The sequence below is a fragment of the Miniopterus natalensis genome, chromosome X (genome assembly GCF_054644295.1).
Source record: "Miniopterus natalensis isolate mMinNat1 chromosome X, mMinNat1.hap1, whole genome shotgun sequence".
NCBI lineage: Eukaryota > Metazoa > Chordata > Mammalia > Chiroptera > Miniopteridae > Miniopterus > Miniopterus natalensis.
In genome coordinates, this window is record NC_142103.1 from 105,162,021 (window position 1) to 105,175,797 (window position 13,777).

The 13,777-nt window shown below is 43.6% G+C and overlaps 1 protein-coding gene across 4 annotated transcripts in view; it reads left to right on the top strand.

Annotated features, from left to right (window-relative positions):
• The window catches only part of NLGN4X (neuroligin 4 X-linked), a 134,645-nt gene that overhangs the window by 106,684 nt on the left and 14,184 nt on the right, over window positions 1–13,777 (top strand). The window lies entirely within an intron of this gene.

Below are 13,777 nucleotides of genomic sequence, written 5' to 3' on the forward strand. Positions count from 1 at the left end.
CTGGGGGCATAAATTACAACTTTATTAGGGGAAGGACATACGGCCGGTGCCCACTGGAGACGCCCCAAGGCCCGGGCGGTTGGCAAAGATGAGGCCTTCACTCTCGATTCCAGCTCGCGTTGCGTGAAGGAGAGATGAGGCCACCGAGCTACAGCCTGCCTTAGGCTTCCTTAGGGTACGTCCACGCCTGGTGATGACAATGCAGGGGAATGCATGCCAAGTGCTCCCACACTCTTTGCTCCCCGAACACGAATCTCTCCTATTGCATTTGCAAATGAGAAACAGAAACAAGCTGTATTCCAGCCCGTTTGCAACAATTTGGTACGTTTCATTTGAAATAAGAAGCTCTCCTGCATGTACACCGTGGAATACTACGCAGCTGTGAAAAAGAGGGATCTCTTACCCTTTTGCAACGGCAGGGAGGGACTTGGAGAGTATTGTGCTGAGTGAAATAAGCCCATCAGAGAAAGACAAGTATCCTGTGATCTCACTCGTATGTGGAATCTAATGAACAAAATAGACTGATATGCAAAATAGAAAGAGACTCGTAGGTACAGAGAACAGACTGACAGCTGTCAGAGGAGGCAGGTGGAGGGACCTGGGTCAAAAAGGTGAAGGGATTAAGAAAAAAAAAATCCCCAAAACTCATACACAGAGACAACGGTCTGGTGATTATCAGAGGGAAAGGGGATGGAGGGAGATCGAAGATGTTAAAGGGGAGATAAAGTGGTGAAGGGAGGAGACTGGACTCGGGGTGGTGAACACACAATACAGTATACAGGTGATGGATTAAAAATAAAAATAAGTCAATAAAATAGGAAGCTCTCAATTTTTAATTTTGGAAACAGATCTTCAACTAAACGCACTGACGTCTTTGAATTGAGTTATAGACGGAGCTCAGTGGTTGAGCGTCGACCTACGAACCACGAGATCACGGTTCGATTCCCGGTCCGGGCACAGGCCCGAGTTGCGGGCTCGATCCCCAGTCGGGGGCGTGCGGGAGGCGGCCGATCCGTGACTCTCTCCCATCATTGGTGTTTCTCTCTCTCTCTCCCTCTCCCTTCCTCTCTCTGAAATCAATAAAAACGTATTTAAAATGAAACAAAAACACAGAGCAATAAAATAGCACCCGCCAAGTTCCCCAGGCACCCACGTTTCTGGACTCAGCACAAACACTGTGTCCCTGAAATGGTACATTCGTGTGGATGCCCTATTTACCTTCCCTTTAAAAATGAAAAAATAAAAAGTTTTTATTGCTTTTGGAGAGAAAGGATTCACTTTCTAATGGGATTGCTCGAAGCTGACCAGCGAGGCATCCAGGCTGCATACTCTCCTCTGCTGGGACCTTTCCTCAAGATGAGTCATATGTCAGTTTCCTCTCTGAGGCGCGTGCCCTTTTCTGTACTTCGGGGAGATCTGACTCACGCCGCACATCTGTCGTATGTCATTCCCAGCGAGTTCTCTCTGTGCGTCCCCAGCCTGCTGGGTGCCCCTAAGGATGCTCGCCCCTCAACCTTGCGGCCGCGACGCTCCTCTCGTCGGAGCGTCGCGTGCGTTGGAGCTTCGCTTTCCCCCTCTCCTTGGTGTTGATCATGACTTGTCACAACTCTTGCCTGTTGGACAGTGAATGGAGACGCTCAGCAGTTCCTCCAACATCTTTTTTCTCTTATCAGTGTTACTTTTTACTTCCTTTCAATTGATACTGTTTCCAAAGGCGTTACAGAGCTGGGTATGCCTGTGGTTTCTCCCTGCGCAACTTTGTAACTTCAAAATGGCCCTGTGAGCTGGGCTATGTTTCCTTTTCAAGACCCTTAAGAGATACATCCACTTGCAGAAACATCCGTTCCTTTTGTTTTCTTGAACTTGACACCGTGCCGACCCTCTAACCACTGAGCCACGCCGGCCAGGGCCCTAGATTTACGTTTGGTTGACTGACCAGGGGCTGTCTTTAGAATTCCGCTTATTGCATCCCATTGTATCCGTGAATGTTCCCGTGGGTGGGTTGAAAACACCCTTGGCCGCTGGCTTTGGGCACCCACTTCACTAGCCTAGACTCCCCTCACCCAGGAAGAGCCCCGGAGGGGAAGATCCTGCCATTATTTTCATGCCCCGACCCAGCCTAATTAATGATCCTTATAGCCAGTTTCCTCTACTCAGAAACAGTCGAATCCTGCTTTCTTTCCTGATGTGGCAGGACACCCCCGGCCCCCGATGATATGTGCTTTTTTGTTTAAAACACTCAGAATATCAAAATCCATTCTCCCCTTAACTCTGTTGTCTGCTTATGACTTCTTTTTTCTTAAAATTCTGTACCCTGGCATCCACCCGCCCTGGCGGTATGGGTAGTTATTCTTTGAATATTTCTACTTAAGCTGCAATTTTCATCTGGGCTCCAGTCTTGTTCCTTGTTACCTCTGTTACTTTATTTTAATTTTATTTTAATTATTTTATATTTTATCTGATATTTTATTTATTTTATTTTAATTATTTTATTATTATTTTGTATTTTAGTTTATATTTTATTTTAATTTAATTATTTTATGATTATTTTATATTTTATTTTATATTTTATTTGTTTTATTTTAATTTAATTATTTTATTATTATTTTATATTTTATTTTATATTTTATTTTAATTTAATTATTTTATTATTTTATATTTTATTTTAATTTAATTATTTTATTATTATTTACATTTTATTTTATATTTTATTTTATTTTAATTATCATCACAGGTTAAATTTCCTCCCTTCATCAGTTTCCAGCAGTGACTGAAAAGGCAGGCGCATTTTCATAAGTCCGGCATTTGTCAACCTTTGCATTTTTAATCAGCTTGTGATCCCTTCAAAGAACCAGGGAGACCTCCGGAGGTCACGCTATCCTTTCAAAGTCTCCTCTTCTTAGGAAGAAAGTTACAAAGGCTTGTATCCAAGGCTCTGCCCTGATGTAAGATTGTTAATACTTACAATGTTTCCTCGAGGAAATTCAGAGTCACTGCCCCAATTATCTCCTCCGGGTATCGTTACCTGTTTTATTCAGAGTGGTTTTGCAGCCTGAGACTGCTCGGCAAGGTCGGCTCGTTCCTGCAAGTCAGTCTGACCTAGAGAGGGTTTCTGGTGTTTGTTTCCCTTTTACTGATCCGCTGGGTTCAGTTCTGGCTGAGACCGTTCTGGTAACTTAATAGCAATTTCGTAGGAAATGCTGCTTCGAATGTGAAACAGTGTGTCTTTAAACCCCCTCTTAGCGTAATGAGAAAATGCAGATGCTAGTGTGACATGCAGAGCAACATTGTACCTTTGTTTCCAACCGAGATTTTCATTGCTTTGTGCCCTCTCGGGCGGACGTCTCAAGCAAAAGTCTGCTTTGTTACTTTTGTGATTTACTCCCTTTATTTCCCCGGTGACAGTAGGCATTCGATATCGTTCCGTATTAGCTTCAGGTGCACAGCGTGATGATCAGACAATTTCCAGAGTGATCCCCCAATAAGTCTAGTATCCACCGGACGCCGTAGGTAGTTATTACGATATTATTGAGCATATTTCCTGTGCTGTACGTTTGTAACCCCCAATCTGTGCTTCTTAATTCCTTCACCCTTTTGACCCAGCCCCCCAAGCCCTCCTGTCTGGCAACCATCAATCTGTTCTCTGTATCTATGAGCCCGTTTCTGTTTTATATGTTCATTTACATTGCTCTTTCGGTTCCACATGTAAGTCAAACCATATGGCACTTGTCTTTCTCTGTCTGACTTATTTCACTGAGTTTAATATCTTTTAGGTCCATCCATGTCACTGCAGATGGCAAGATTTCATTCTTTTTTATGGCCGAGTAGTATTCCTTTTCTATACGTACCACAGCTTCTTTTTTCATCTATCCATGGTCACTCCGGTTGCTTCCATATCTTGGCTATTGTAATAGTTTCTTATGTTCCAGCAGCTTCTCCTGAGACACGATAGGTTATAACTGAGTCGAGGAAGAAAGGTATTTTAAAGTAATTTTTTTATTATTACTGGTTTCAGAGAGAGGAAAGGAGAGGGAGAGAGAGATAGAAACATTAATGATGAGAGGGACTCATAATCAGCTGCCTCTTGCACGCCCCCTACTGGGGATTGAGTCCCCAACCCAGGCATGTGCCCTGGGGGAATCGAACCCCTGACCTCTGGGTTCATAGGTTGATGCTAAACCAATGACCATGCCACCGGGCTAAAGTAATGTTTTACGTATGTGCCATTTTGGTGACCTAATTATTATTATTTTTGTAGAAAATAAAACCAAGCACTGCCCCTATGTTCTGTGTTCTTAGTGTATTGAACACTAATGGAATATTGCGCAGCCCCAAATCTCTACAAGGATATAATTCTACCCCCTCCCTCCATTATCAACAACACGATAGCTACCCAGCCATCTTACCAAACGCAACAAAATTAGCTTCTGCTAAGACTGCGTATTAAAGATAAACTCTCAGGTAAGGCTCAAGTCATCCCTTCGGCCCTCAGACATCCTCCCATCAGCTGGAACTCAATTAAGAATTAGACTAAAGTGTAAATTTTCATAGAAATGAGGTGATAAGATATGATAAGGACTCTTCAATTCACCTTGGTTACAAGAGAGAATAAATTTAAAATTATAGGCAATGATCGCCCTGGCCGGTGGTGCTCAGTGGTTAGAGCATCGGCCTGTGCACCGAAAGGTCTCGGGTTCGATTCCCCATCGAGGGCACGTACCTGGGTTGCAGGCTCGATCCCCGGACCCAGTTGGGTTGAGTGCAGGAGGCCACCAATCGATGTGTCTCTCTCACATCAATGTTTCTCTCTCCCTCTCTCCCTCTCTCTAAAAAGCAACGAAAAAATATCCTCGTGTGAAGATTAACAAATAAAAAATGTTATAGGTAATAACTGAATCCCTGAAAAGTATGGTTTTATTTTCATAAATATTAGAGATCAAGACGGGTTTGCTTGTTTGTGTCCCGTAAATGATATCTTACCCGGGCAGCCAACCCGGGTGTCCAGGGAATGCCTCCAAAAATTAAAATCTCTGCAGAAAGAGCCTCCAGGTACCTAAAACTAGGGGACTTGGCCGGGGCACCTCATCCAATAGGGTTCGTATTGCTACATATCCCGAATTATTTCAGGCCTTTCTTGCTCACATTTTTTTCCCCGGTGTTATTTTAATTTTGGAGCGTAACTGGGAACCGACTGGGAATCGCTTGCATCGTTGTGACTGAAAATCGTAATAAAAAATGCATGGAAGCGAGAAGAACTTAGTATCCCATGCATTCTGTTAAGAGGCAGAACAGTTGAAAGAAATTAATCACCTGGTAATCTGGCGTGGTAGGAGAGAGGTTATTATTAAAGGTATTTTTTTCTGCCCCGATGGGAGCATCGCCCGAGCACCGGAGGGTCCTGGGTTTGAATCCTGGTCGGGGCACATACCTAGGTCGCTGGTTTGGTCCCCAGTCTCGGGGTGTGTTCGGGAGGCAGCCGATCCATGTATATCTCTCTCTCCCTCTCTCATTGCCCCTCTCTAAAATCAGTTAAAAAATAAGAATAAGACGCATTTTCAGTGTCCTTCTGTCAGTATTTACCGGAGACGCAGTTTGCCGTGGCCTCTTAGGTCCATTGCGGAAGATTGAGCCCTGCATCTCGAATGATTTCTAGCTGGTGGGTAAGACCACGAGAAGCTCAGGTACTTCTAAAATTATACGGTGCCCGGCCGGGCGGGGCTCAGCGGTTGAGCGTCGACCTAGGATCCAGGCGATCCGGGTTCGATTCCCGGTCGGGGCACATGCCCGGGTTGTGGGCTGATCAATGACTCATCATTGATGTTTCTGTCTCTCTCTCCCCCTCTCCTTTCCTCTCTCCGAAATCAATAAAGAGATATTTTAAAAAATAAAAATGAAAAATAAATAATAAATAAATAAATACATACATAAATAAATAAATAATAAATAAAATTATACAGAAATTACTCGGCTCTGTGGGGGGGGTACTTTTTCTTTCTTTTTTAAGTTTTTATTTATTGATATTTGAGAGAGAAAAGAAGAGAGAGAGAGAGAGATGTGTTGTCTCACTTATTTATACATTCACGGCTTGATTCTTGTATGTGCCCCGACGGGGGATCGAACCCGCAACCTTGCCGTAGTGGGGTGGCGCTCTGACCAGCTGTGCTGCTTGGCCAGGGTGATGTCCTGTGTTTTTTGAAATTAACTTATGATCTGAAGAGAAACTGGAGGCATTTTATTTTAATTTATTTTATTTAATTTAAATATATCTTTATTGATTTCAGAGAGAGAGAGAGAGACAGAGAAACATCAATGATGAGAGTGATCGATCAGCTGCCTCCTGCACGCCCCCAACTGGGGATCGAGCTCGCAACCCGGGCCTGTGCCCTGACCGGGACTCGAACCCCGATCGCCTGGACCCTAGGTCGACCCTCGACCTCTGAGCCACTCCCAGCTGGGCTTTAATTAATTAATTTATTTTTAATTTTTTAATCTTCAACCTAGGTTATTTTTTCCATTGCTTTTTGGAGACAGAGAGGGAAACATGCCTATGAGAGAGACACATCGATTGGTCGCCTCCCCCACGCAACTGAGGTACCTGCCCTTGGCCAGGATCAAACCCGAGACCCTTCGGGCTGTGGGCCGATGCTCTAACCACTGAGCCAACGGGCCAGGGCTCTGATAAGATATTTCTGCATGGACGAGGGAATCCCCTTAGCAGCCGTCTCCTTTCTCTTAGCTGGGCTTGGAAATAGAAAAACAACGATCCCAGCAACGCAGCCGACAGGTCAGGCTCTCCCAGAGGTGCAGCCAGGAGCTCTCCTGCAAAACACACCCCAGGTGTTCAGCCGCGCCTGGAAACCGCTGGTGACGTTTGTAATGAGCAGTAAATTCTCGACACGTGGCAACCGAGAATGCTAGGAATTAGCTCAAAAGCGCGTTTTAATAAATGCCTTCATAAACACTAATTGAGACTTAATTATTTAGACTCCCGTGTCCCTGGTGCTGACAAATGGCATTTGGCAGGAGACATGAAAGAAGAATTAGGAAATGGATCATTTTTGTTCCTTCCAGACAAACCATTATTTTAATGTTTGTCGGGGACTAGACTGCGGAATTAAATTTAACCGTTGCTTTCTTAGGGTTAGGAAATTTAAGTTTTGTGATTATGGTGTGTGTCCTGTTGGATCTGATCTGAAATGCAACGCGGATTTATCGTTTTTCTATCTGTAGATGTGGTGTCCTGGTTCTAGATTTTGAGGACAATTTAAATGCCTTTTTATTATTAGAGACTATTTTATACATGGACATCAGTAATTAAAGGAACATCTTTCCATACACAACCTGAAATAAAGTTAGAATACGGTGGAGAGCCCGGCCGGCGTGGCTCAGCGCTTGAGCATCGACCTATGAACCAGGAGGTCAGGGTTCGATTCTCGGTCGGGGCACATGCCCGGATTGCGGGCTCGATCCCCAGTTGTGGGCATACAAGAGGCAGCCGATCAGTGACTCTCTCTCACCATTGATGTTTCCATCTCTCCCTTCCTCTCTCTGAAATCAATAAAAACATATTTAAATAAATAAATCAATACCTGTGCACCTGAAGGTCTCAGGTGCGGTTTCGATTTCTGGCCCTGATCAGGGCGTATGAGGGAGGCAACCAATCAACATGTCTCTCTCACATCAATGTTTCTCTCTCTCTTTCCCTCTTCCTCCCTTCCCCCCTCCCTCCTTCCCTCTCTTTCTAAAAATCAATGTTAATCTCCGGTGAGGGTTAACCAAAGAAAGTGATTGTTGAGAAGGGAGAGGAGGTCACCTATACCCTGTGAAAAGGATATGTTTTTATTTATTTGACATTCATTTCATAAGAGCATAAAATGGACATAATAGGAGTATCAGAACATGTAGTTTACAGGACTAACACAATTAAATAGAGGGGTCGACAATAAAAAATTTGATGTAAAAACAACATTGTGTATATGGCCTTGAAAGACAGGACTGGGGCTTAATCTTGTTTCTATAACACGGGTATTAAAGAATTTTGAGGAACCAGCCCAAGTACCCATCTGTAGTTGAGCGGATTAAAAAGCTGTGGTACATCTACACCGTGGAATACTATACAGCTGTGAAAAAGCAGCATCTCTTACCCTTTGAGACAGCAGGGAGGGACCTGGATAGTATTATGTTAAGTGAAATAAGCCCATCAGAGAAAGAAGAGTGTCCCATGATCTCACTTATATATGGAATCTAATGAACAAAATAAACTGACGAACAAAATAGGCCTAGAGACATGGACGCATGGAGCAGACGAGGGGATCTCAGAGGGAAGGCGGGAGGGTGGGAAGAGATTAACCTAAGAACTTATATGCATCTGTGCATGACCCATGGACACAGACAGTAGTGTGGGGAAGGCCTGGGGAGGGGTGGGGGCAGGGTTGTGGGGGGCAAAGGGAGACAAAAGGGGGGGCATCCGTAATACTCGCAACAATAAAGGTAAATTTTAAAAATTCTCAGGAAAATACATTTTAAGCAAAATTGAGCATGAGGACAATAAACAATGTGTGGGCATCAGGAAAATGTTGACTTGGGGGTCACATATGAGCATAAAGCTGTGGATTAGGGCCTTTGCCTGGACTTGGAGATGGGTCTGCAATGGAAAGTAGGAGACAAGTTCTAAAATAAATGCTCTGAGGGTAAAAACCAATGCACCCCTTACGTTAACCCAGTGCTGGGATTTTTTTAAAAGAAAAGCAAGGGTGACGTGTGAGTCCAGGTGTTTGCAGCTGGAAGCACGGCTGGAACACGGACACGGGAGATGAGCATGAAGCCCAGTTTGAGGGCGATAAATATGTTTCTAGTTCAATATCAGACACACACAGCTTCAGGGGCGAGCGGGACCTTTGGGTGGGAAAAGTCCGCTACACACAGAATTTAAAAACTGGAGCCGTGTGATGCCCTGAAGATTTACAGTGGCTTTTATTTATTTATTTATTTTTAAATCAGATTGGTGGTGTTGTATAGGATTTACTTCTGTCCTGCAAAAATTAATATATCTTCTCTTTAGCTCCTTTTCTGCTCCCCGTGGAACATTTATCGATTCCCCTCTGCTAACCATCTTTTAGAAAAACATATAAAACAGAAATATTTTTCCTCCGGCTGAGTTCCAAACTTAAGACGTAATGATTTTTTCCCTTAAATGTTGTGGACACACGCAGCATCGCCAGGTAAAACGTGTTCCCAGTGGTGTCTGAGATTTGCTGCAGAAGCTCAAATTGATCAGAGGTTGGCTGCGGAAACTCCACACCCGTCCTCTCAGGGCATTTTTGTTGGTCCGCAAACTATTCCAAGACCATAAAACACTTTAGATGCGAAACGTCTGAATTCCATTTTAGGTGTTAGGTACTTTCCTTGAGGGATAATAGTCTATATTTTTCTAATTGTCTCATTGCTGAAACATCTTCAGTGCCCTAAGTCTAGAATGTCAGGGCGTAACAAAGAGAGTTATTTTAACAAAGTAAAACCGTTTTGGGTGTCCCCCGAAAAATGTAGACACACTTTGAATGATTATAAAGTCAGTGCTTATGACTATACAGTTCATTTTCAGCATTTAAAACAATCTACAAAAATGAATTTTTTTTAATTTTTATTTTTTGGTCAGTGTTTTCAAACTGACAATTGTTCTGGTCCATGCTCTGCTGATAACGCAAAGCAGTGGAATCACCAACATCAGGAATTATTTCGTGCGCTATTTGTGCTCCCTCAATGCGCCGAAGAGTGCCGGTTTTTTACCGCAAACTTTATCTTTTATGTGTCCCCATAAAAAAAAAAAAAAAGTCTAATGACACTTTAGGATACATTTTATTTGTTCAAAGTTTAGTCTGGCTTCACTCGTTGTTTCAAATACATTAAACCTGAACAGGAGTGAAAATTAAGTGAGTGATCAGCTATTAAAGTGTGTGTACATTTTGAGGGGACGCCCTATTTAATAACAAAATACTACAAACACCAGGACCCCATAAGCCCACTGAAAAGACCGTGGTTGGCCCCATTGGGACGATGGCAACATTCCTAAGAATGTAATATATGTACTGGATTGAAGCATGTTAAATATATAACAATGTATCCAGCCTTCGCTAATATAGGTACTGGATTGAAGCATGTTAAATATATAACAATGTATCCAGCCTTCGCTAATATAGGTACTGGATTGAAGCATGTTAAATATATAACAATGTATCCATCCATCACTAATATAGGTACTGGATTGAAGCATGTTAAATATATAACAATGTATCCAGCCATCGCTAATATAGGTACTGGATTGAAGCATGATAAATATATAACAATGTATCCATCCATCACAATACTCAAAAACCCATCAGTTACAAATATCTCTTAAAACTCAACAGGGAAAAAAAAAATTACGAGGCAGTGACCTCAAGAGACCCCTCTCTTTGGGCTGCTCTAACACAGTAGCACTGCCCAGGTGAATCATGTATTTATTTTCCACAGTTCAGGGAGCTCTTCGATTGGGGGTTCAGCATACTGGATTCTGGGGGCGACCCCCACCTGCCGGCAGGTTGCAGAGTGCCCATGTGTCACGTCCTTACCTGAAGCAAGGGGACAAGGGAGTTCCCTGGGGTCTCGTTTACAAGGGCGCTAATCCCATTCTTGGGGGCCACACCCTCGTGACCTCATCCTAACACCAGAACAGTGGTGATTGGGGTTTTAACCTAAGGATTGGGGAGGGACAAAAATATTCAGTTCGGTTCAACTGGGAACGGCTGGGGAGATATGTCCTTGGTCCTTAACAGAGGGGGGTGTATCCAGCCCGCCGCGTGCGTAAGGAATTTTACGAACACCGAGGCTCCTAGGGCTTCTCAGACGGGGACCTATCGTTTCACGGTTTCAGGTTTTTTGTTTGTTTGTTTGTTTGTGGTGAGGCAAAGATTTCGGAAACAGGCAGTGGGGATGGTTGCTCACCATTTTGAATGGGAATAATCCTAGTTAATGTGATACTTAGAAATGATTGAAACAGCAAAATGCTTAGTACACGCACATATGTATATATCACATTTATATATGTCATTTTTATATTTTATTTATGTATGTATACACAGGGGGTCCCCAAAACATGCGTACACACTTGGAAGAATTATTATTTCTGATGGGTTAAACCTGAAATGAAAGAAACCTCAGTGGAGCTATCAAAAATATGTATATATATATGTATATATTTTGAGGGGAAATACCCTATATCTATATATCTATATCTATATCTATATCATCTATATCTATATCTATCTATATCTATATCTATCTATCTATCTATCTATCTATCTATCTATCTATCTTTATAAGATTTTTAATTTTAGTTTTGCTCAATTTAAGGACAGTTTGAAACAGCATCGGAATACAGTATCTCACACATTTTCTTTTTTCTTCTCCCAAAAGCAATCAGATTAGACAGACAAAGGGACCGAGACATTCAGGTACAGTGTTAAGTGTAAACTTGGTTACAATTTTTGGCGGACGAGAGAGCCGCAGCGAGCAGGAAAGAGAGAGAGAGAGATTTGGAATCTTTATTTCTGGGAAGAGAAACCTTTCCCCTGTTCCTCCTGCGTCTTTCTTTCTCCGCGGCGGCTGGCTCAGCCACCGATCCCATCACGAGTCTGAGACACCCTCCCCAGCAGACACTCTGCCCATTATGTGTAGTGACGGCCGGCCCTCTCGAACCCAGACCGATACCACCCAGGTTGTGCGAGATTCATTCTGCAAAGGCCGGGCCTGGGTAGCGAGAGCTGCCAAGTGGGAGTCTGGAGGGCGGTGCTCCCAAAATTGGGGATTGATTTTGGTGGGTTTTTGTGTGTGTGTGTGTCCGCCCCTGGACTGTACCAGCACAGATACTGATTCTGGGGTCTAGGATGGAGCCCGCGTGTTTCTCTTTTTCTTGACCACTCAAGCTTTTATCTTTGTATTTTTGACCCACAATCTCAGGCAGTCTGGCCGTCCCTGCTCTCAGGACCCCGAGGGCTCGGACAGGATGGTTCCAGCCCCACCGGGTGACACAGGGTGGGGTGCAGAGCTGCCCTTAATCCATGTGTTCAGGAGGCAAAGGACGACCTGCCCCTGGGCAAACTCCCGGCCACCTCTGTCTCTCCCCAGGATGGTTTTCAATGTCAAGTGCTGGAACGTAGCTTGGAGTCATGAGACAGACCATTTGGGTAAAGGACTGGACGTATTTTTCCTTCGAGTCCCTAGTTTTAGCACTTTCTGCCCTTGTCTACCAGGTTTGGGGACCTTGAACTTGTTGTGACGGTAAGGAAAGCGCGTCTATGCTATGCTTTTTCCTTTTAAATCATCCCATAGATAGACAGTGAGGATGGTCTTAATCAAAATGCCTCTTTTCTCACTGCTTTAGAAATACTCCGCGCTGTGCCTTTAGCTACAGGTCAACAAACCAAAACATGATATTGGCTTTTGTGTGTGTGTGTGTGTGTGTGTGTGTGTGTGTGTGTGTGTGTGTGTGTGACTGACTTACAGGGGTGACTGACTTGCAGGCTTCATTTCAGAGACAGAGAAATCCCTAAAACTTAAATGATTTGTCAGCTGAAATGCTTTGTTTGGAGCTGAGACTGTCTGTCAAAGAAAGTAAACATTTGTTTAAAAAAAAAAAATCATAGCCAGACCTGGCCGGCGTGGCTCTGGTTAGAGCATCGATCGGCCCATGAACCAGATAACTGTTAAATTCCCGGTCAGGGCACACGCCCGGGCTGTGGGCTTGATCCCCAAGACGGGGCGTCCAGGAGGCAGCCAACCATTGATGTTTCTATCTCTCTCTCCCTTCCTCTTTCTGAAATCAATATAAAATAGATATTTTTAAAAATCAGTAGCCAAGACACGGAGACAACCAAAGTGTCCTGCGATCGAGGACTGGATAGAGAAGATGTGGGACATGCCCACGATGGAATACTACTCAGCCATGAAAAAGGGTGGGCTCCTGCCATTTGCAACAACGTGGATGGACCTTGAGAATATCATGCTGAGTGAAATAAGCCAGGCAGAGAAAGACAAATGTCCCGGGATCTCACTCATATGTGGAATCTAATGAACATAATAAAGTGATGAACAAAATAGATCCAGAGACATGGAAGCATGGAGCAGACTGAGGGAGCTCAGAGGGAAGGGGGTGGGAGAGGGGCAGGAAAAAATTAACCAAAGAGCTTAAATGTATCTACGCATAAGCCATGGACACAGACAATAGTGTGGGGAAGGCCTGAGGAAGGGGCAGGGTAGAGGGGTCAATGGTGGGGGCGGGGTGGGAAGGGGAGATCTGTAATACTTTCAACAATACTAATAACTTTTTAAAAAACTGACCACTTTGCTACAGTAAATGCCCGAGTTGCCCTATCTGCAGCTTTTAAGGAGGAATTAAGAATGTGACGCCTTGTGTTAAATCTAGTTCTTAAATTTACAGACTCCTCCTGGCTTTCAAAGTAAAAGTATCCCACCCGCTCATGCTATTTTGGGGACAGTCAGGGAGACTTGAATATGCATTGGCTTTCGGCCAAAGTTTCTTTTTCTTGTGATGAGAACTCTTAAGAGCGACTCTCTTAGCAACTTTCGAATATGTAATACAGTGCTATTGACTGTTTCACAATGTATGCTTTTCTGTCTTAAATTCAGAACAGTTGGTTGTTGTTTACAATAATGGAAGCAAAGCGACTTCTTTCGAAAGGGCCACACTTTCAGTTTTCCTTTCCAGCGTTATTCCGTCAAC